We start from the raw sequence: 8,187 nt of genomic DNA, 5'->3' as shown, positions 1-8,187 counted from the left end.
AACCAGGGATCGAACCTGTGCCCCCTGCAGTGGAAGCACAGAGTCCTAACCACTGGACTGCCAGGGAATTACCAATAAAGTATTTTTTAACTAAGGTATGTACATTGTTTTTTTAGACATAATGCTATTGCACACTTAGGCTATAGTATAATGTAACCATAACTTTTATATGTACTGGGAAACCAAAAAATTTGTGTGACTCACTTTATTTTGACATTTGCTTTATTGTGGTTGTCTGGAACCAAGCCTGTAATATCTCCAAGGCATGCCTGTATTCAGTAAGTTACATGAGATGTTCAACACTTTACTATATTTATTTATTTAAAGGTTTGCTTTGTTTGTTTTTTGGCCATGCCATGTGGCTTCTGGGATCTTAATTCCCCGACCAGAGATCCAGAGATTGAACCCGGGGCCACGGCAGTGAAAGCACTGAGTCCTAATCACTGGACCACCAGGGAACTCCCTTATTTATTCATTTATTTTTACATTCTTTTTAAAATATTTTTTCCATTATGGTTTATCCCGGGAGATTGGATATAGTTCCCTGTGCTATACAGTAAGACCTTGTTATTTATCCATTCTAAATGTAATAGTTTACATCTACTAATCCTAAACTCACAGTCCATCCCTCTCCCTCCTCCCTCCCCCTTGGCAACCACAAGTCTGTTCTCTACATCTGTGAGTCTGTTTCTGTTTTGTAGATAGGTCCATTTGTGCCATATTTTAGATTCCACATATAAATGATACCATATGGTATTTTGTCTTTTTTTCTGACTTACTTCACTTAGTATGATAATCTCTAGTTACATTCATGTTGCTGCAAATGGCATTATTTTGTTCTTTTTTTATGGCTGAGTAGTATTCCACTGTATATTATGTCCCACATCTTCTTTATCCATTCATCTGTCGATGGACATTTAGGTTGTTTCCATGTCTTGGCTATTGTGAATAGTACTGCTATGAATATAGTACTGCTATGAACATAGGGGTGCATGTATCTTTTTGAATTATAGTTTTGTCTGGGTATATGCTCAGGAGTGGGATTGCTAGGTCATATGGTAGTTCTATTTTTAGTTTTCTGAGGAACCTCCATACTGTTTTTTTTGGGTTTTTTTTTTGGCTGCATTGGGTCTTCGTTGCTGCGTGTGGGCTTTCTCTAGTTGTGGCGAGTGGCGGCTACTCTTTGTTGCGGTGCGCTGGCCTTTCATTGTGGCGGCTTCTCTTCTTGCGGAGCACAGGCTCTAGGCCTGCGGGCTGCAGTAGTTGTGGCTTGCGGGCTCCAGAGCGCAGGCTCAGAAGTTGTGGTGCATGGGCTTAGTTGCTCCACGGCATGTGGGATCTTCCCGGACCAGGGCTCAACCATGTGTCCCCTGCATTGGCAGGCGGATTCTCAACCACTGTGTCACCAGGGAAGTCCTGACTTACAGTATTTTCAACTTACGATGGGTTTGACATAACCCCATCATAAGTTGAGGAAGATATGTATACTACACACTAGCTCTTCTTGAAATTTATTGCCTCTTTCCCTAGGTTACTTCTACTCATTCCTTTAAGGTTTTAGATCCTGGCTCTCTATCACCCTCTCCAGGGACAGCCATCAGAATTATTGGTGATATCAATATCCCTTCAATAGTTTGGCGTTTCAAGTTCCTTGACGTCTTCTCCTCCAAAGATATTCTCCTTCACCATACCTGAGCCACCATTTCAATGATCATATGACCTTGTCATCACCAAATAACTGTATCACCAATAACTGCAACCTTGTCATCACCAATTCATTTCCTTGCAACCTTCTTTGGCCACATACTTGAGAATGTGTAATTTTAATATATATTAGATAATTTGGAAGTGATTGTAATTTCTTAAATCTTTTTGTAAAAGACATTGAATAATGCATCTCAGCATATTTCTTGCTTCTTTATTGTCTACCTCATTAAAATGTAAGCTCTATGAGGGTAAGGACTTTTGTTCACTGTTATATTTTCAGCATCTACAACAACACCTGGGCCATAGTAGGTGCTCAATAAATATGAGTTGAATAAATGGAGGAAATGCCTATTACATATCAGGCCCTAGGAATACAACAAACAAAACAAAATCTCTGACTTTATGGAAACTACAATTTTTTAAAATATTTATTTGGTTGTGCTGGGTCTTAGTTGCGGCTCGCAGGCTCCTTAGTTGTGGCATGTGAACTCTTAGTTGAGGCATGCATGTGGGATCTAGCTCCCTGACCGGGGATCAAACCCGGGCCCCCTCCATTGGGAGTATGGAGTCTTATCCACTGCACCACCAGGGAAGTACCAAGGAAACTACAATTTTATAGTGAAAATAAAAATATTAAAGTGGTAAAACTTCACTATTTAGATAACACAGTACCTTTTTAATTTTTTTTGGGGGGGGCTTTTTATTTATTTATTTGTTTGTTTATTTTTGCTGTGTTGGGTCTTCGTTTCTGTGCGAGGGCTTTCTCTAGTTGCGGCAAATGGGGGCCACTCTTCATTGCGGTGCGCGGGCCTCTCACTATCGCGGCCTTCTTTTTTTCTTGTTGCGGAGCACAGGCTCCAGACGTGCAGGCTCAGTAGTTGTGGCTCACGGGCCCAGTTGCTCCATGGCATGTGGGATCTTCCCAGACCAGGGCTCGAACCCGTGTCCCCTGCATTGGCAGGCAGACTCTCAACCACTGAGCCACCAGGGAAGCCCTTAATTTTTTATTGAGATATAACTGACACATAACATTATATTAGTTTCAGTACAAAGTCTTTTTTTTTAATTATTCAGCCATTATGCAAAGGTTTGTTTCTGGGCTCTCTGTTCTATTCCATTGGTCTACATGTCTGCCTTTAAGCCAGTACCACACTATTTTTTTTTTTTTTTTTAATATTTATTTGGCTGTGTCGGGTCTTAGTTGTGGCAAGTCGGCTCTCTAGTTGTGGTGTGTGGGCTCCAGAGAGTGTGGGCTCAGTAGTTGCAGCATGTAGGCTTAGTTGCCCGGTAGCATGTGGGATTTTAGTTCCCAGACCAGGAATCGAACCCACGTCCCCTGCATTGGAAGGCAGATTCTCAACCACTGGACCACCAGGGAAGTCCAGTACAAAATATTCTTGTGTCTGTGTCTGGACTCTATCAGGAATACCCCATTCCTGTTATTGGTTATCATTAATGTTTATACAGAGGTGATCGGATCTGTATGAAATCATCACTTTGATATATGCTTGATCATCTTTGGCAAATTGTCTTAGGTTAAGCTGCTCTAACAAAGTACCATATACTAGGTAGCTTATAAACAATTGAACTTTATTTCTCACAGTTTTGGAGGCTAGAAGTTTGAGATCAGGGTACTAGCATGGTTGGGTTCTGCTGAAAGCTCTCTTCCCAGTTGCAGACTGTGACTTTTCATTGTATCCTCACATGTATCCTTCATTGTATCCTCACATGAAAGACGGGAAGAGAGAGGTCTCTGGGGTCCCTTCTAAAAGGGCACTAATCCCATTTATGATGGTTCACCCTCATGACCTAATTACTTCTCAAAGTCCCCACCTCCTAATACCATCACACTGGAGGTTAGGATTTCAACCAATGAATTCTGCGGGGGACACAAGCATTCAGTCTATCACACAAAGACAAAATTTTAACATTCCAGGATTAGAGTACCAAAATAGTTCTATCTATATACACTACATAAGAGATCCTCCTTACAAGCCAAGCCTTGAGTTTTTGTATGTGAAGGAGTTTAGAACCTGTTTACATACTAGTTTAAAAGCCCTTAGACTTTCATCTCCTTCCCTCTTTCCTCTGTGTTTTATCCTCTCCTGCCTCATACCAGACCTTGTTCTCTCAGTCATCCTGTCTTCAACCCCTCCCCTTCTACTAGCTTCTTCTCTTACTCTTCAAACATGATAAAAACAAACAAAAACCACTCCTCATTCCTAAACAAGCCACAAAAATAAAAATCCTTCCCTCAAGTACTAAATATATACAATATTAAACAATCTCTTTTTACTCCTCCATCTGTCCCTTTCAGTCTCAGCTAATGGTGTCACATTTTACCCCCTCTCCCAAACTAGAAGCCTCTTTACCTCTTCCCCCTTTTCTAACTGGTCTTCAAGGGCAGAAATTTATCAAAATTCTGGGTGAGCATTTCTCTTCAGTCCTTCAGCAACTGCTTTAGTTCTGGCTCTACTCTCTTGCCTAAACTACCATAGCTGGCCTGTCTGCAGTCTTTTTACAGCAAATTATATTCCACAAACTTCTGAGCATCTATTATGTGTCTGGCACTGGTAAGAAACAAATATGACACCAGTACCTATACGCAAGAAGCTTGTCCACTCACGCTATAGCATCATTCCTATTAAAAACTTCTGTTGCCAATAGAATTAAGTACAAACTTTTAAGCAGACATATAGGGCCCTTTACCATCTGGCCTGAACCCACTGAACTTCCTGCCTTATCTCTCATCACTCTCCTTTACCTATAGTCTCTCTTAGGCTCTGGCCACATTGAACCTTGCACAGATCCCTGAAAATTCCATTGCCTCTGCTTTACATATGCTATATTCTCTGCCCGGAATACCCTCTTCTGCCTCTCACCATTGGCCTGGGAGAAATTCATTCAGCCTTTGAAACTCAGCTTTGATCATTACCCTCTTTGATGCTTTCCCAGATGCCCCTACTTAGTTCTTTGGGTTGCTGTTCCCACAGTACTCTGTTTACAGCTCTAATATAGTACTTGTCACATGCATTATAATTTATCTATTTACTTATTTACCTTTTCTAAAATTCCTGGAGGTCAGAAACAATATTGCTTTGCTGTATCAGGCATATGGTAGGCTCTAAATTTGAAATTTTTAAAAAATTACAAAAAAATTTTTTTTGCCACACTGGGTGGCTTGTGGGATCTTAGTTCCCCGACCAGGGATTGAACCCTGGCCCACAGCAGTGAAAGCATGGAGTCCTAACCACTGGACTCCCAGGGAATTCCCTCCAAATATTTTTTAAATGAAATCTCTTAGCACTTGGTCTTCTCTTATTTTCCCCCAAATGGAATTACCTAGCCCTTATTTCCTAGAAAAGGGAGCATTAAAAAAATTTCAGGTGAACAACTAAAAAATCAGAAAAAAAGAAGGCTCCCTTAACTTTGAAAGTAATCCTATTTCTCCATCATCCCATTATATACTCAGTTATCCTGCAAGGTGCTGGACAAAATGATGTTAACATTCCACAAAAATCTAATGTCTAAATGTATATGTAACCTTTTTCTGGTCACTTCTTACCTTACACAATGGAAAGAGCGCAATGAAGTATTTACTTATGGCAAACAGAGTTACCCGAGAACTGTAATACATTCTCTCTCATGAAAACCATGAAATTAAAAACTATTATCTGATTTTTTCTGATCCCAGAGAGTACTGCTAATTTACATAGAAATAAGCATATATCACTCTATTTATTGTCTTATTTTCTTCAACATGAACTGCTGTAAGGTGATATTTGGGGTAGAAGACCATTTTTAGAACATTTCAATGTATTTTATTTAAAAATGAATTAGCTTTTTAAAGCTGCTTCCTACACTGAGAGCTGTTCATTCTTTTGTCATCCTACAGTGAGAGACTAGCAGCAAAACTCAGAATATGAAAAAGCTCAACACAAGACACAGTCGTTTCTTAACCCTTTCTATTACTGCCAAACCAGACTGGTAAGGTATGCTTCTAAATTGTAGGAAGATAATGATGGTATCAGAGAACATAAAGTAATTTAAGTTGGTATATGTGATGTTTACATTTAGCTAGGTCATGATGTCTCCCTTAAACGTTATGACCAATTTCTTATTTCCTGTACCTAGAACAGGTTACTACTTTGCCCCCTTTCCTTTTATTTACCTTACAAATACAAAAGTAACAACCTCTAAGTTCTTATTGTTTTAGAAAACCCCCTCATAAAACTGGACTTTTCTCACCTGTTATAATTTTTTTTTAATTTTTAAAATTTCTCGTATCAGCCTGTAAAGTTCTCTTTTGCTATTAGTGACTGTGGACACATTTAAATTCAGTCCTCAGTAAAATATCAGGGAGAAGGTGGATGCTACAATTAAAACTGACAAATTCTGTGTTCCTTTTTACTAGTGTTTTAAATTGGCCTGGGAATTTCTTTTCTCTTAGGAGACTGTTAGGATCAAACTTGTGAAATGGCATCTAATACCAAGTATTTTCTAGTTTTTGCCAATTTGGGTTGCATATTTCTCTCCCCAAACCCCTGACACTATTAACTACACATCTTTGAATCTAGATTTTGCCCCCTACTAGATACAGAACTTTTCAGTGAATTTGAAAAAGACATCTGGTACAACTTGGGTCCCCATCAGCTAATGGATGAGACAAAACGTAAAGGCATGGATAAACCTGATTATAAGCTATTTGTGAAACTTCTGGGTGAGACGCCATTTCCAGAGCTACACTAACATGAAAGCCCTTGAAATATGTCCAATGGGGGTAGTAAATAAACTATAAATTACAATGCAATGGATTTGAATTTTCAAAAATTTCTTGTGTGATGGTTTTTCCCACAGCACTTCTTTTGATAAGGGAAAATGCCAGTTATTTCGGGTTGCAGACTTCTAAATGCTATCTTCAATTCAGTTCCTCCATTTTCAGTTCATCTTATATGTTGTTGCCAAATTAATCTTTCTAGAACATAAGAGTGTTACTCTCCTTCAAAAAAACTTAATAGCTTCCCACTGTCAAGAGAAATAAGTTGAAAACAATTAGCCTGATACTCAGTGTGACCTACCTTCTCCCTACACTCTGGACTTCCTAGGCCAGGGATTGGCAAACTACAGCCTGCAGGCTGCTAATTTTTTGTATGGCCTTCAAGGTAAGAATGATTTTTACATTTTGAAAGGTTGGAAAAGAAAATCATATGACACGTGGACATAAAAAATTCAAATTTCAGCATTCTTAGTTTTTTTTTTGAACACACTCTCATTTGCTTACACATTATCTATGGTTGATTTCATGCTACAATAGCAGAGTTCAAAAGCTGCAGTAGAGACCTTGTGGCCTTATCTGACCGTTTACAGAAAGTTTGCCAACTCCACCTAGATATACTTGTTCCTATCTCTTCACCTATCAAGATCCTTGCCTGGAATGTACTATTCCCACTCATTCCTGCTGTCACCTCTGAGGCTATCAAAGTAAAATTTTCAAAAAATTTCAAAACATGATTCTCCCACCAATATAAAATTAACGTGAGCCAAGCATTCATTTATTTAACTCACCGAGGGAACCAGTAAGACGGTAAAGCTGGTTCCAGGAGCATTTAAGGAACTAGCTATTTACAGGCATAAAAATAAGAATTAGAATAAGGTTGCAGGTTAAACAAAACTGGTTAGCGTCCTACACAGCAATAAAACCATAAACTTTCGAGTTAGCTTTTCTATCAGTCAGCAATCTGCAACTCAAGTAACTTCACAATGTTTGAGCTCTAATCATATAACAAATAGCAAGTCAAACACAGGTACCTTCTCCTAGAGAACCATCCTTGGGCAGACAGGTTAAACCATGTCCCAGCGTGAAATGAAAGGTCATCCCTCCACTCCTTGCCTTATTTCCAAGTTTTGGGTAATTTTTCTTAACAAGGCCTCTCTTAATCCTTCCAGTCAATATCGACCTCTCCTTTTATGCTCCCGTTATTTTTTGTATTTTCATTATAGGACTCAAATATCTGGATCTGTGTGCTTTGTTTTCCCCAACAAGCACTAAGCTCCTTAGAATCACGGTATTGAGAGCTGGGGTTTAACCTCCTTTCAAAGGGATTTGAGCATTGGGTGCAATGTCCGTAGTTCCCAACATCTGCCTTGCACAGTATAGATACCAAGTCCTCAATGCTTAATATGAAGCCCCCAAACACTTCCCAAAATGTCTTACCGCACTTGCTTAAACCTTGTCTTCTAACGAGCGGCGCATTGGTGTATTTCTCCCTTACTGCACGGTTAAGTGACCTTCTACAGTAGACAGGTACTGTTTTGATTTTCTTGGTTACCAACCCCCAAGAGCCTAACCCAGTGCCTTGCACAAAGCGGCAGTTCGAGCGCTGAAAAAAGATGGGGGACCTCCACCCCCAACTGATGTGTCTGGAGACACGAAAGTCCTAGTCTCTCCATTCCCACAAACTTAGACCCTAACAGCCTTCC

This window comes from Balaenoptera borealis (genome assembly GCF_965194805.1).
Source record: "Balaenoptera borealis genome assembly, chromosome: 13".
NCBI lineage: Eukaryota > Metazoa > Chordata > Mammalia > Artiodactyla > Balaenopteridae > Balaenoptera > Balaenoptera borealis.
Note: the sequence above shows the minus strand (reverse complement) of the source record.